A 17,200-nucleotide genomic window follows, 5' to 3' on the forward strand; every position below is an offset into this window, starting at 1 on the left:
CAGGGGGAAAGAGTGATCACATTGTCTCTGATTGAGTTCATATCAAGTTTTATTTCTGTGTTGCATTCTTTCCTATCATTGCATTTCTTGAATCCATACAAAGTTATTCTTTGCTACATTATTCTTCCTATTCCTACTCCTAATTGATTAAAGAGATTGTTGATTATTGTAATACTACCCATTGCTGATCATTGTTCATATTCATAAGTGTGATATTCAGATATTATTCATATGCATAAAAGTGTAATCTATATATTGTTCAATTCTTCAAATAAATCTTTCAATTTGCAAAACACCCGGACCAGGCCCATCAGTCCCGGGAGCAGGCATCCAGATGCTTAGAGAAAGCCCAACAGCCCCAGCTAGGGGCTATCTGGGTACAGTCCTGGCGCCGTAGGCACCAGGCTCATAGAAGGGGTCAGTCCTGGCGCCATAGGTGCCAGGCTCATATGCTTACACTTACCTCATGCAGACCATGCTGCTAAGAATCCAAGCCAACGTGAAGCCTGAAGGGGACTACTTTACTTCAGGGACTATTTTCTTACTCGGGTGTGGTCTTGGGGGAACTTCTTACCTAGGACTACTTTGAAGGCTATTTAAACCACGCCCGAAGAGCAGCACACGCTTCGCGTTATTCTGCATCCTGCAGCGTAACGCTCACCGTGCCTGCAAGTCAGCATCCAGCCTTCTGCCACGCTCGCCTCGAGTCTGGAGCTCCTAGAGAAAAGAGGAAGAAGGAGGAAAGGTTAGAACAAGAACATTACTTCTATTCCTCACCTGATTCCAGATCCATCGCGCCTTCGAACAAGGAAAGAGACGTTAATTTGATACGCGTCACATCGCCCGCTGTAGTGCCGCGCTATACTCACCAGCCTTCGCAGCACCTCCACGATCCGCCGCAGTCTCCATCACATCTTCGCCGAACTCTGGCACCTAAGGGGAACAAAAGAACAGCAAGGTGAACTGAGAGAATAAACAAAGGCAATCTCTTTTACCACCATAGACTTACCTGATTTTACCGCCGGAGGCATTATTCATCAAGACTTCATAATTTCTCACGCCGCACCTGTAATAAGAAGGAAAGGAACAGATTAAACACAGGTATCATTTACCGGACAGTGTTTGGTAATACAGACTCTTACCTGAACACTACCAGCTGCCAAGAGGCAATCTTCTCTTGGGTCAAGCTGCAAGACAAAAGGAATCGGACAAGAGTGAATATCAGACATTTTGAACTCTTACGAACTATATACTTACGGTTCCTCGCCAGGGACCTCAGAGTCAATATTGGTCTGGAACTCTCCCAATTCCTTCCTGGTTATCTATGCGCCCCTGAATTCCACGCAGGTTGGAGAGCTCATCTTTTAAAAACATAAGGTGAGACTTTGAAAGGAGATATCGGAGGTGATTAGTGGGAAGAACAGTGGGGTGTTATCACTCAAATCCACGGGTGGCTAATTCCCTTTCTCCATTTTCAGGAGAATACTTCTACGGGTCAAGCAGCCGAAATTAGGCAGGCCAATCCAGTCTGTCATCTCTGCACTACGCGTCACGTTGGTGGATACCGCAGCTGTCCAGTTCCGATCAACGCCCCTGGGGGAGCCAGGTGAGCGTAACAGTGAGGCCGGGGGGATTCAAAGAGAGGGGCGTTATATAAGGGTACATCATCCAGAATTAAAAGAACTTTTGACCTAAAATATATATAAATAAGGGTTTCCATTGGGCATCCCATACTAGGCATTGACTTAGTTGGAGTGCTGGATTGAAATCACGTACACACAAAACGATGTTCCAACAGAGCTCAGGACTCTTCCAGTCCTGTATGTTCTGATGCACAATCAACAAAGTTCAAAAGGGGCCCAAGGATCTTGTCCCAAGCTTCAAACTGTAGTTTACAATGCAGTAGATTGAAACAAGCTCATGTGTTCCCTTCCCCAACCTTAGTTCATAACACAGATTTTCAAAAAGGAGTTCAGGGGTTCCCTTACCCAAACGTCACACCATAGTTTTACAATGCAATAGTTAAAAAAGTAATTCAGAGTTTCCCTTCCCCCAACTTACAGCCTCCTTCTGAATGGGCTGGGACCACCCTGGTCTGGGCGCAGTTAACGGGTCGCATGGCCCACCCATTAGAGGTCATGCAACCCATTAGAGGTCATGCAACTAGTGGTCCCTGTCCCACTCTCTGCCACGTTGGTAATTCCTTCAGACTCACACGTTTGTAATCACTCATAGAGTTCTATCTGTTTTATAAAAGTCTCCTAACAGTGTTCTTGCTTGTATGTCAGGGGGATCGTACTGATTGCAACTCGTTTTAGTCTGTCTGAACCAGAGTCCCTAAAGGAGCAGTGGTGCAAGAAGAATTGTAAATTGCACCCTCATACTCTTCGGCACTCTCCACATGGTGGTCTGCAAGTGCTCACACTGCTTCTCCCTTAGCATTCCAGATGGGTGCATTCTGTGGCTCTTTCTTGAAAAGTTACTATTATAGCTTTGGTTAAACTGGTTCACATCATACTTTCCCACAGTGGTGCAGAAATATTTTAGTAACTGTCATGGTTGGCAAATGCTGTAAAGATTTTCCCTTCCATGTACTGGAAGGACCTTTCCTTAATATCCAGATCAATTTTATGCAGCTTCCGAAATGTTTGGAAATGAGTTTTGTTTGGAGGTTGTGGACATGTTTTCAGGATGGGTAGAGACCTACCCATGCCAAAGGAATACCTTGATTGGGTCTTCCTGCAGTTATTGACAGTGACAGAGGTACGCAGTTCACTGGGCTGGTGGTTAGAGATACCTGTAAAGCCCTGAAAATCTCTCAACATTTACATTGCGCCTATCATCCCAGATCTAGTGGAGCAGTCGAATGCCATGCTAATGGAGACATTACAAATAGGTTGTCTAAAGTATGCAAAGAGACTGCCTTAGAGGGCCCAAGGCCATATCACTGGTATTGCTGCATATCTGAAATAACCCAAACAAAAGGAACGAGTGGCCACCACATCAGTTTATGACTGTGCTCCTTATGCAAATGACTTCAACCACTACTTTGACAGCACAATGTTTGGATGTGCATTTGGAAGCTGACAATCATTAACAACTGTAAGTTGCAGCAAAGCCCATGAGTTTCAGAACTGCTCTGAGAGCGAGAGCAAAGCAGCAGATGCGCAGCGTCCAAAAGAAGGAGAGAGAAACTGAGGAGAAGATTGTGGTGCAGTAACCACAGCAACTTCATGGTGGGTTGGGTGCCCATATAATCAATGCCAAGACCACCACGCTGTGAAGTGAGCGACTCATCCGAATACCTGCAGAGTTACCTGCTTGCCCAGAGTGAGGGCACCAAGAGCGCGACACCCGGAGAAGACGAGAAGGGTGGGAGTGCGAACAACCAAAGGGAACCTGAGCAAACACAGACCATGGAGATGTTCCAGATGCAGTATTCAAGATAACGGGGAGAACGGGAGGCCGCCAAGCAATCGTTATGAGGTACGAGTATCTCGGCTCAGTAAAACAGATGAGATACTGAAGGAAAAGTCTATGAAATGAACTGTAATAATGAGAGGAAGCAAATCACGATAAAAGCTGAAAAAGAGATTATGAAGAATGGGACATACATACACTCGATAGAGGGAAAAGTACCACATATGCTAAGAAGCAGAGACTGTAAATCAGAAGGAGAATTCTATGAATATAAGACAGGTGAAATTCATGAGAGAAATGTAATACAAACTAAATCAACCGAGGATAAGGGGAACATTAACTACCAAGAAAGCACATCAAAGTTAAGAAAGTTAATGTTATATAAATATAAAAGGCATCGCTGAGGCGCAAAAGAGAAGAGAAAACATTAAAAGCGATTCCTGGAAAACAATCCCTAAAATGGAGAGAAAACCTAGAGAATCTATGAAAGAGTTACAAGAACTTGTAAAGAAGGTGACATGAGACTATTTCAAATTAAACTACTAATAAGAACTTTGAATCAACGAAGAAACCCTGAGAGAAAAAACAATCACAAAAAGGGAGACATTCTCCGGAAGTTAGTTTATTAAGAAAAGTGGTAGGGTCAGTTAGGATTAGTTTTTGAATGGCAGTCTTTTTTTTCTATGATTTCCTGATGAAGGATGAGCACCTTAGTTATTTACATAGGCTGGGTAAACCCACATAGCAAAAGGGAAAGTTAGGCCCTTTTCTTATCATTTAATAAACAAATGAACAGAAATGACAGTAAAGTGCCTGCATCCTTCGTCTGACCCTCCACAGAAAGCTAACACTAATGGCTGCTTTTTAATCACACATTTACATAAATTCCAGTATAATCTACAAAATGTATCAATTGTTGAAATATTTCTCCTATAACCTGCTTGTACGAATGATAAAACCTTGCAACTTTCACAACAAATCTCCAGCCTCATCCATATGATCTTATCACAAACCGTACCCATTGCATTGAGCTGAGAGATTGGGAGATAATTGGATGGATTATTAAGGCCACCTTTCTCATGGAACAGGATATTAATCTCTCCTGCCAACTTTGAGGAATAGGAGCTACATGCCTCTACTGGATGTCCCGCTCCCCGACCGTCTACATGCTGTAAACCTGAGATTGTGTCATGCTTAAACCCAACAGTTTTGCCAATTCCGTGATGTATATTCGAAAGAAGGTATCCACTAAGAAAACCCTATCCAATGTATCCCCGAAGTGATTACCATCTGAGGGAGGAACGTCCCGAAGGAATATGAAAAGGTGCAAAAGAGGAGCTGGTGATGTCACAAGAGACGAGCGTGACATCTTGAGAATACTGGCTGATGAAACCGTATGGCCCATATAGAAACTAATGACAAAGTTAAGAATCGAGTAAACTTTCATATTCAAAGAGAAGATTGCACTTGTGAAAAGCAAGTAAATTAAGAAATCTTAGAAGCTAGCTGTAAGTAGTGAATAGACTGTAGACAAAGCCGCCATTGTAAAGAAGCTGGACGTCGCTGTCACAAATTTTAGTAAGCAAAAACCCATGGAGAGAAAAGCTGAGTTGTGTCACCGCAAGAATTAGCTGAGATCATGGAAGATCCCAGAAGAGCTGTCTGGCCTGGTGTCAAAGCTGAAGCAGCCAAGGCCATTTATATATTCTTAAAGGCAGTGAACGTGAAATGCTTAATCATCCCTTGTTAAGGTGCAAGGCAACTACACCAAGTGAGCCAAGTTTTATTCATTTGAGACATTTAAATGCTGCAAAATGGACCAAATTGTGGTCTCCTTTCACATGAGCCGAGGATGGAAATGGAGTTCAGCGTGGAGTTCCAGAATAACGATAGTGCCTGCTCAAACTCCCTTATATTCCCAGAGACAAGGCAATCTGCATGGCAGAAGGCATGAGTGATGAGAGATGTTGGGCTAATTGGGTGGGAAGGTATGGTCAAGTCCACCTCCTGGCACCTCGGTTTGAGCTTAACTGCTGCTAAGTGAGCTGCATGTTCCAGAAGGGCACGAGCGTGCCAACCAATTGTAGAGGGCCATATAATGAAGGGCCTTATAGTTTGAGAGCCAATGATATACCGTGTACTTAATGAGTGTTGAAGATGACTTGCACTAGAGGTGGGCATAAATTATCCACCTGACAGTAGAGCTCCAATCACAACCCAGCCCCTTATAGAAAGTATACTTAGATGTTCCCTTTAAACCAATCAGAACCCTTCATAGGTTTTTCTCATATGTCACGTAGTATGAAGTCACCTATGATGAGTTTTTAGTATAAAGTCTATGTTTTTTCTGAAATGCATTGAGTTGGGTTGAGTTGAGCTGAGAGAGTTGATGAGACTCGAGCAAACGTCAGTTGATGTCCGTTGTAACTCCCTGTTTTAGATAATTGTTAATAAAACAGTAACCGTTGCCATCTTCCTGAATTGATTCAATTGTTTGGTGTAAGAGTTACTTTGCTTCCCATCCGCTGCATACACGCAACCCAAAAGGGCCCTATGCTCAACTGTATAACAAACATGTTGTTATAAAGGGAAGCCAAACTTCTATTGTTCTTTAAACAGGGCAGCTGGAATACAATCCAGCCCTAGTGATTTCCCCAATTTCTTACCAAGATAGCTTGCATGACCTCTGTGTGTGTAAATAGAATTGGACTTGCTTCGTTTGGGTACAGCTCTGAAACAGCATTATGTTTATCGAATTCAGTCTTATAGAGATTGTGAAAATAATTTGCCCATTTCCCATTAATTATAGAATTATATTGACCTTTGTTCATATTCTCTGCACCCATTGCCTTGGTTATTAGCTACCAAAATTCACTAGTCTTGCCAGATTTAGAATCTTTCTTAAGTTGTTCCCATGACCTGTGATTAGACTCATATTGTATAACCTATTACCCATAACTTGTCCCTCCCTTCGACATTCTTCAATTCATCAACTGGATTGGCCTTTGTAGTCCTGCATTCCCTATCATAGCACCCAGCACGATTCTTCTGATTGGCCACTTTGTTTATCCATCTCTTGAGGGGCTGTGAGACAGAGGGTGCTATAAGATTAGTTAATTCCCTATGGAAATGAAGGAGATTGTCTTATTGGTCTGAGCTAGTATGTTTGTTAGGAAATTGCAAAAATCTATTGTATAAGACTGGCAAGACCTGTGCTGTATACATTTTTGACCATTGGGTTTGTACTAAGGTTGCTATAGGTTTGTCATTGCTGTCTTGGCGACTCAAGTTGTCATTGGGAAACGTAAGGGTCAGTGCTAAGGGATCATGGCCACCCTCAGTACATTCTACCACTTGCTTGGTTTAGCTTTGAGTTTGCTTACACTATTCCCTAGAAGATTACTTCCCAGCAAAAGTGCTGCTGTGCTGTCCAGCTGTGTTTGATCCACCAGAGCCCATATGAGGGCATGGAAAGAGTGATGGACAGTGGTGATGCCACCCACTTGCTGGACACAAAGGCCAAGGACGTAAGGATGGATTGGAGGCGGGTGCTTTCTAAATGTGTTGTTCATCTTCATTGAGCAGTTCCCCAAGTGCCGGGACCCGGCTATGCATTGACACTGATTTCACAGCTGTTCAACCATCTATATGCGTAACTAACCTCTACATTTGCTGCAGTGTGTAGATTGAGGGGAAGAGGGAGTTCTTGGCTTGCTTAAAGCTAGCAGATTTATGCAAGAACCAACATTAAAGGAACATAGCACCTGTCAGATCTCCTGGTACCTCAGACCTGTCACAGAGGGAAAAGGACAGTAGGTCCAGTGTAATCTCTGCTACATCAGTCTCGCAAGAGTTGCGACCTGGCTATGATTCCTATCAAAAAAGCTGCAAATACCCCTCACCTGATGACAGACAAGGTATCCAGCCTATGAATGGAGATATCCAGCCCCTCATTAATGGGAATACATGCCTACAACTAAGCCCTGCCAAGAGAATCTCAGTGTGTGCTCTTGCACATGTTGGTAAAATGTCAGTGGTGTTGCTACACTTGACTGGCATAACCAATATATCATAGTCTAGACCTCTCTCTAGCTGTGCAAACTACTTTAGTGGCTTACCAACCCCAACCGTTGATTTTGGAATTACACCTTGGGGCTAATTTAGGAACTGCAGCCCAAAAAGAGTGATCACCTCACAAACACCTTAATTAACCTGAGCTCTCCTTCTCTCCTTCTCTCCATGATCATGCACAAGGCAGTGGGAGCTGCCACCTTCTATAAAGAAGATGTGGGCCTTCCCAAGCAGCATTGGGCTCTAGGGTTGGCTGCACTTTTCCGAGGGCTTCCCAGGCCTAGGTAAGTACATGGAGCACTGCCAACCTAATCAGCTGTAGGGAAATTGGTCGCAGATATTCTGCAGGAGCTGATGATCACCCACAGACCTCCGGGAGGATCTAGCGTGGAACAGATTACATTTCCTTCCTGTTTCACTCACTACACCCCTGGGGGAAAGACAAACACTGTCGGAGTTGTGGCCTGCAGAAGGTATTCAGGAGGAACCAGTGAAATGGGAAAAAATTATTAATCAGACACTCGTCTGCTGGCTGAGATATCTGTGAGCAACAATAAGACACATTTGATTACCCTTTCTTAAACCATATGTTATTTTCACTCTTAGTCTCCATTGTTCTGGTTCAATAGAATAGAAAGATCCCCAAATTGTCTGGAGACTATCATTTAGGTAATTTCTTTTCACTTTGTGTCTGTCTGTAATTCTTGAGGAAACGTGTTGTGAATGTGCTTTATTGAATGGATGGATGGAAGCAGGCGAGGAATGCATGAGGTCAGAGCGACTGATGGAACGGTAGAGTGTGCATGTGTATGTAAGAATGTTATGTCCCTGGAGCCTGGAGTTCCACCACTGGCAGTTACAGAGATGTAGATGAGGCGGTGGAAGTCAGTGGCTTCCTGTACGGTTACTATCATGGACTTAAGACGTAACTTAAAAAAGGCTGCTTTAGATCCTTTAGTTACATCCTAACTATACTAAATAACTACATCTTAACAAACTTAAAATATATATAGATGCTTAGTCCTCGACGTCTCTGATGACGGGTTTTCATTTCTGGAAGTGTCTTATAAGGTTCCTCTTTGAAGAATTAAAAAGTATGCATGATATTATTGTTAAAAGATGTATAGTTTTGGAAATGATGTTGTTCACTTAAACATTTTCTTTTTCAGCTCCGAAGCTGTGAATTTGTCTCGCTCTGCTCTCCCGAAAGTGATCCTGCACTGGTCCTTTGCAGTAGGGAGAATCTGCCTTGTGCTCAACATCACTCAAGCCGTCATCTCTCGCTCTGTGCTGCACATGCGCAGAATCAGCAGGCCTTGTCCTGTGTCTGGCTCACCAAAAGGAATACAATGTAATTTCAAAACATGATGGAGGAAGCAAGAATACTGGCACCCCATCTGGAAAGAGCTGAAGGGTAGTGGTGAGTCTTGACAGGGTAGCAAGTACCGCTCCCTCCCTCAGTAGTTAACAAAATGTAATGTCCGTAACTCTTATGCATATTTACACTGGGGTGTAACTGTACATTCGTAATCACCAGACTATCTTATCAGTTCGTTTTTTACTCGATAACCTATATTCTTAATCTTTACTGGGAGTGCTTGCAAGTTTGGACCTTTTCCTTATGCCAGTTATGACCAGACTTGCTGCATCCTACCAGGTTAACTTGTCCCTCATAGGAGGTATGCACAGATTCATCTTTACCTTGTTTATTTCTCAGTTTTCCTTTGAAAAAAAGTTTAGAGCTATCAAAATATGATGTTTCTTTTTTTTAGTTATCTTTTTATTGAACTCTCTACGAACATTATAACATTGCCATACAATAATAGCATACATGAGGAATCATGGAAACTTTATTTTACAATTTTTCATTGAAAACCCCCCAAACACCCAGGAAGTAGGAAAGGGTGTGGAGTAAAAGCAAAAAGGGGAATGGAAGGTCTTGGTTGTCCTGTTTGGAAGGTTTAGGTTTGTCCCTGCTGAAGGATGGCTGTAGTGCCCCCGCATATGTTGCGCCCACATGGACAAATGGCGATTTGCGTTCTACTCATGATTATGTTTTGTAGATCAATGGTTATCCTCGAGATGCACTAAATTTGAGGTCACTTTCACATCCCATAGTGAACATGCCATGTTAGAGGTCTCTTTCCATATTTGCTTTGGTAAAGGGGGACCTCTTGCGGTCTCAAAATTAAATTCTCTACTTGCCACCTATCTGAGCTCCACAACTGAGGAATGGAAGTGTTCTACATTTACGGTGGTCAAATTTAGTAACTTTATAAGTTCTCTTTTGGAGACTAGTGGGGTGACCAGTAAATGTAGAAAAGGAAGTAGGCCGTTTAACCATCAACATGTATATAACTAGGATAGGGTTACAAGAAAAAAAGAGATGAGACGGAAGATCGGTCAGTTGCAGAGGGTTGCTACTATTACCTTGTAGAACAGGCAGGGGGCATCAAAAAGATACGTCAGTCTTATAAAAACTGGCTGCATCAGTCACATGCTAAAAGGATGCAGGAGGATGCAGAGGTGATGTTACATTGTTTAATAAATAAAAATACTAAGGCATTTTGGCGAATTGTTAATGCTATAGATGTAATGCAATCCCATGCACATATTAATGGTGTGTTTGAATCTGCTTGGGTGTCACACTTCTGCCTGGCATTTGCAGAACATTCTGGGGTAGCGCGTTGGCCCCGATTATTGACTGGAAATATCTATGACTCGCATGTAAATCTGCATGCCTTGACACAACGCCCACACAGAAACAGAGGGTCACGTCAAGATGAAGTAAAAATGATTCCATACTAATATGAATAGGATTACAATATACTTTGGTTATCGACAGACTCTCTAATTCCGCACCTTTACTCCCTATATATTTTACCACTAAAATATTCCAGGGAGCATTGAAAGAACTAATTGAGCTTGCTTTCAAGGTATTGCCAACTGTTATAAGATGGCTACCAGAGTGTTTACTTCTGGGGCATTTCACTGCTGATTGAAGGAAAGTAGTAAAACCATTGCGGTAAGGTAAATCAAGTAGACACATGGCTTGAAGAATTATACCAAAGTCTGTAAATTTAGGGGAGAGAACAAAGTCATAAAATAATTAGGAATTACTGAGTCTTCCATGATAAAATGTGTAATTCATATGAATTACAAATTATTGCCAGGTCGGCTGCACCTAGATTTTGAAGATTTTAAAGCAGGAAGCCAAGAACAATATTTAAAGTTTTATGACGAGAACTCTGGGTGTGGTTTCACTAAACTAATTGTCCTTTTATTTAGATCCCTCTCTAAACATATTTGCATTCCTACACCCTTTGGATGAGAATTAAATAATTAACTTAAAACTGGGATAGATCTTCCTTTTTCTCCTTTCTGTTTTTGTACGCCAATGAGGAGCTTCTTTAGCATCAAACAATGTGTACCTCAACAGCAATAGAGTCTCGTATTCAGTTAGCAGTATTTCGTAAATTAAAAGAGAATTCATGTATAATGTAATTCAATCAGTTCTGTGCATATCTAAAACTCAACTAAATCAATCAGGGTTTTGTGTTGACTGTGGAACCATATTGCTTCAGGGGATACACTAGCACAGACTATTTTTAGTATACCCTAGGTGATCCATCATGGGAAAGTTTACAAAGTCTGTCTATGCCAAAGCCTGCTCACCATCTGTACCTTCGAAATCCCACTTAAGGGTCGAGACCAAAACCTCCTTCTCCCACGTTGCTACTGACCAGGGCAGCAAGTAAGCGGTGCTTCTGCCAAATGAAATGACAAACATGTTATATTTCCCATGGCAGTGTGAGAAAGAGGGAGGGAGAAAGAGATAACGAGATTGAGAGAGGGAGGGAAGCAGAGAGAGAAAGAGAGAGAGAAGGAGACATTGCACAATACAGCCCCATACAATAAACTTCAAACATACCAAGTTCTATGCTGAGACTTTGTTCTTGCGAGTGATCTTGGGCCGCCTCGCAAACTCTGATGCCTGTGGCTTCAGGACTTTGGCCCTTTAGTGCTTTGGGGGATGCAGGTTGTCGATCCTCAGTAATCTTTGAATATTATTGCGAGTGCGTATGCAATAAAAACAGCCAGTGTTCATCTTGAGCGTCTCTTGGGAGTCAAAACCGAGGTAGGACTAAAGTTCCAGCAGTGGTGAGCACGGTATGGAGCACAGCCTTTCAAGGTTGCCATGGGCCCAGAGGTTATTTGTATAATAATTATGAGACACAGGTGGGCGAACCAAAGGTTTCAGAAAACTAATCAAACTCCACTCCAGACGCTCCTCAAAGTAAGAGTATAAACACAAGTCGAAAATACAGTCTGACACGTTTCCAAAGAACATATAGCAGAGCCAGTATTTTGATACAATACACTAAGGAAGGGTTGCAAGGCAGTAAAAACCTGTGATCTTGGAAACGTTTTTCATTCTGAGCTCTAGTGTTCTGTACAAATGCATTACTCACTATATTAAAGATATTATTTATTTGTTTCAAAATATACAGTGACACGCTGCATTGTCTTTTCTTTAAATGTATCACATTGCAAACAGTCACCTGCCCTAAACATTTAGGCCCTTGTTTTAGCATTATTTGTAAGAATAATCCCTTTGATTTACGCCCCCGCCTACAATGGTTTGGGGCCCGAATTATGGTATTTGACTCATGCCATGAAACGTGTTTGCAATGATAGATCAACTGGTATGTACTGTAATCACCTCTGAGGGTAATTGTGCTTGTCCTTGAACCGCCAAGCAACACGACTCTCCCACTGTCCTGAGTATTGTACGTGGCAAGCACCTGGGGACCTTCGCTAGGAAAACGCATTTTCAACGTTCATACCTCACATCTCACTTAAGAGTGGACATTAATAAACAGCAAGATTGAACTACATATTTGCACTTCCACAGAGACTGGCCACTAAATTGGATAACTTGCATTCAGCACAATGCTTAGCCTGAGGCGTCTATATCACAATGCATTGTGATGGGACTTGGCGCTGAGTTGGTTGAGCTCTCACTTAGAGGCTATTGTGATGCCTGGGTTTGGGGGTTTTGTCTCCAGTATTACAGCCGGGTGGGTTAATGGGCGACTAGAGTACGGATTAATGCATGACATCCTATTGAATAAACCTATAGCACGGTTCTGTAGCAGATTGACTGTGGGTGTTAGGCACCCTAGTGTGTGGTGTGCTAGTGTGAGGTAGAGAAGTGGTATTGCGGTGATGTAGGGGTTACTTTAAGGATTTTGATTGCAATTGAAAGCCCCATTCAGTAGTCATAAAAGGCTAATCCTGTTTTATGATTTCTCCTGATCAAACTGTAGGTATTTGGTGCCCTTGTGTAGATGCTGTGGGATCCAATTCCCGCCCAGGGTTTTTCCTGGCATATGGCGATGACTCGGGTACCAACAGGAGCTACTGCGATCATTCTTTCCGCTGATGGTGGACATCTAACCTATCCTGAAGCAGTTCCTTCTCTAATAACCAATACATCTATCGGACCGCTCTGAGCATCTTTACCTGGACTACAGCATCTGTTGCGGTACACAGTACAGTGTAACTAACAGGGCAGTGTCTACTGCCCTGTAGTGCTGACTTACATTCTGTAACATGCCTGTCATAAAAGTATAATGAAATGCCTGAAAAATCTCCAGTATTTTGATTGCTGTCTTGATATACCTTTTATTGATATTCTGCCAGTTTTAATGTACATATATTTGTAGTTATATTTGTAATGGGAACATTCACCTATGAGGCCTGGCTCCCGCTTCATAAATCTACAAAAATACATACATGCCCTGACAAGTGCAGCTGCCCCACTGTTTGGATTTGGGCCCCAATTTTAAGGTTGTGACCCCATGGAAAGAGTGAAAGGCTTCGGGATGATCAGATGTGAACTCATAGGGATGAGGGTTGGGCGTTGGCAGGCTTGCCCAATTGTTGAAGAGGTAAACCTGATTACCCGGGGTTGCGGAAGTGGAGAGCGGGGGGGTGAGGACTCTGGCACATAGCCAATACTGTTGGACACTTATGCAAACATCATATCGCTCTTTGCTGTACAGTGGTTACAATTGGTTCTGAGGTGCAGCAATGTGTGTATTACAGTACACATTAGAGGGAAGTGGGCGTTACCACAATACCGCACAGTTGTTTAACAGTACCCTGCCTAAAAAACATCCTGTTCAGTAAGGGTAAGGTTGCCTGCTGCCTTCTTTTACAGGGACCAAGCCAGCCACACCAAATCCTGGCTCCAAAATTGAAGTAAGCATGTTGACTACATGTACATACTGGACCTACTGTGTAGTAGTGGGTCCTTAGGACATTATGGTCCACCATGTGAATCATCCATAAAAGGACATTAACATTAAATAAAATACATCTTTTTAAATAAGTGATACTGCTGGGGGCATTGAGTACTGTGACCAATTGATCTGGGCACACACGTTTGGAAGTGCTTGCCTAATTGAAAGGTGAGCAGCAGACTGGAAACCTTGCTACCAAATCTATTTCTGGGGCCGTGCAGCCGTATCCCAGACCCCCATCATCAGGTAGAGGCTCTAGATGTCTTAAACTCTATGTGCTTGAATGGCAACTACATTACAGTTTCCTCCCACTCACACCACGCCTGTTGCCAGTCTAATATTTCAAGGGTGCATGGGCACCATTCAATGGCAAAAAGCCACTGAGTGGTGAAATGAAAAACAGTATCACAAAAGGTTGTGTATAGCCAGTGCCACTGAAAGATTGGGGCCGACGCATCACCAAAAGAGGTATCCAATAGGGATTGTGCAGCCGATGAAAACAGTGAGATTTTATGAACTCAATGACACGTACTGTAACAAAAGGAGAAGGTGGTGAGTTTGCAGCTGGGATATAATGGTAACAACAGGAGGATGTGGGGAGGAGTTACATGAGGTGGTAACATCAGGAGGTGGTAAAGAGCAGAAGGAGGTATGTGGTAAGCCTGAGCAGCAACACAACACACAGTGTTTTGGCAAATCCTTACTTGATATATTGATTTGATTTTAGGGTTGGATCCATGGAATTGCTATAACAAAAAAGCAATTTCCTTAAACAGAACATTGCACAGGGAATGTCAGCATGGATGTGTGTCTCATTATGGGCGATGGGGCACCAACCCACCACCTATTATAGAGGAGACACCACAAAATGTAAAGAGAACCATGATTTCCCTTTGCATTTCAGCTCGGTAGACTGCCATTTGGCCATGAAAGGCTGGGGCATTTTGCTTCCCTAGCCTTGCATGGCCCATTGGAAATACAGTGTGGGGAGCTTTGGGACTAAATGTGTGTAGGGGACGTTCCTGCGCCTCACTGTACATTTGTGTCTACATGGACAGTGAGATGGTGGTGCTACAACTCCACTGTGCATGCCCGGAATCAGAAAACACTTTCTGCTTCCTATCTGTGTGGAACGTGGGATCCACAGGTCTGCTGAGCTGGAGGGATACAGGTAATTGAATTGAATTGTTTATTTATATAGCGCCCCCGAACCTCAGGTAACTGGGCACATTGCTTAGGTACATAGCAATGTTACAATAAATGGTTACAATATGTAAATACAGAATAATACAGGTAACAAGGTGAGGTAGGCAAAAAGCAGAAATATACAGCAATAGGGAAGGGACATCAAATTAGATAGAAAGCTTTAAAGTAAGTGGTAATACGTTGTTAAGCTACACGATTGTAAGTATATTAGAGGTAGGAACTATACCGTGGGTCTCAAGAAGGCTAGATTTATTGATTCTCCTGAGTGGTGAGCCAACTTTTGACATGAGTCCTAAATCGAGACAATGAAGGTTCTAATCTTAGACGCTTGGGTGTGGAATTCCATCATTTGGAGGCTATAACAGGAAAGCGGCTACCCCCCGATTTTTGTTAGGTTAAATCTTGGGACTCTAAGGCAGTGCAGTTGAGCGGCTCTAGTGGGCCGATCAGATTGGTTTTTGATAAATCTATCCATCAGATATTTGGATGCTAGATTAGATAGGCACTTATGAGTAAGAGTAAGTGTAAGGGTTTTGAAGGATATTCTGTTCTTAATCGAGAGCCAGTGAACCTTTTGTCTGGTTTCTGATATGTGGTGCGATCTCTGTATATTGAAGGCGGATCTAAGCGCATTATTTTGTAGTACTTGAAGTTTGTTCAAATTTCGCTTGTTAGTACCTAGGTAGAGTGCGTTACAGTAATCCAATTTGGATAAAATGAGAGCTCTGGCTTGGGTAGCACAGCTTGTTGTAGACAGGAACGGTCTACTAGCATTTATGAGCTTACAAGTGTAGGCTGTAGTGGAGGCTGTCGCATTTACTTGCTTGGTCAGGGTTAATGATGAGTCGAGATAAAAACCTACAGCTTGATTCATGGAATTATTTGCGTTAAAAACACAGATTTGCGTGACTTTCTGCCCGAAAGTCCCTATACTTCACACAGGGATTTTCGGCCAGAAAGGCGTGCAAATCTGCCTTTTTCAGGCAAATAATTCTATGAATCAGGCTGCTAATGTCTTGACTTCCTTGGCCACCAGGATATAAATGCTGTCTATGTTAAAATAATTGTATCTGGTGTCAAGTTTGTTTAGTTTGGCTTGGGAGCCAGGGAGCAGTCATTCTGTCTTCTCATCATTGAGGCAGAGGCCGTGGGTGTCCATTTATGCCTGAATGATGAGGTATATTTTGTTTAATAGTTTGGTGTCCAGGTCATGATTCCCAGTGATGAGTATGAGGACTTGGGTGTCATCTGCATAGTTGGTGGCAGTGACACCCAAGTGGTCTAGATCATCAAACAAAGGCTTAGCAAAAATATTATACAGCATCAGAGAGACACAGGACCCTTGTGGAACTCCACAGGTCACTGGTGCATGGTCGGCCAAGGATGTAGCTGAGAAGACTCTCATTGTTCTACTGTAAAGGAAGGATTGTATCCAGGCTGTAGCTTTGTCTGAGAAGTGGGCTGAAGATGTAAGGTGGCCACACAGGACGTCATGACTAACAAGGTTGAAAGCAGCTGATAAATCTAACAACAGGATTGTTCCCTTTTTGATCATCTAGTTGGGTTTTCAAGCCTAATAGTGCAGTTTCAGTGCCATGTCTGGGTCTGAACCCAGATTGCTGCAGGCCCAGAAGATTATTGGTTTCTGGATGTGCCTGAATTTGTAAATATGCAGCCCTGTCAAGAATTTTCATCAGAAATGGCATAGTGTTAATGGGTTTGTAATTTGTGGGGATGTCTGCCTCAAGGTTAGGTATTTTTTTAGCAAAGGGAAGACCCAAGCGTCTTTCCAGCTGGGTGGTACTGAGCTGGTTTTGAAGGAGGTGTTTATAAATGTAGTGATGGAATGTGCAAGTTCTCTAGCTGCATCTTTAATGATGTGACTGGGCAAATGTCGCCCTACAACGTGATGGTTTGAGGCTGAATATAATATTTTCCACTTTAGATTTCAATTTTAGATTGTAGCATCAATATTTTGTATTTTTGTATTTTATATTTGTTTATTTGTATTGGGCACCCTGCCCAAGGGCATCAGGGCGCATGTTTGGAAAAGGTAGTTACAGATAAGAGTTACATAGATAGGTACAGATTACATTGTATAGACATATTTACATCAAGAATAAGAACATGAATCAGAAATATTACACGGAATGGCAGAATGGTCAAATATACAGTATAGACAGTGAGTCGCCTGT

General features: G+C 42.6%; 1 long non-coding RNA gene across 1 annotated transcript; it reads left to right on the top strand.

Moving 5' to 3' along the window:
- Positions 1–8,336: 8,336 nt before the first annotated feature.
- On the top strand, positions 8,337–13,139 carry LOC138522317 (uncharacterized). The gene is made up of 3 exons (XR_011283308.1): positions 8,337–8,389; positions 8,661–8,911; positions 12,822–13,139. It is a non-coding gene; the product is annotated as an uncharacterized lncRNA (long non-coding RNA).
- The last annotated feature ends 4,061 nt before the right edge of the window (positions 13,140–17,200 follow it).

Source organism: Ambystoma mexicanum, chromosome 1q, assembly GCF_040938575.1.
Source record: "Ambystoma mexicanum isolate Mex_15411 chromosome 1q, UKY_AmexF1_1, whole genome shotgun sequence".
Lineage (NCBI taxonomy): Eukaryota > Metazoa > Chordata > Amphibia > Caudata > Ambystomatidae > Ambystoma > Ambystoma mexicanum.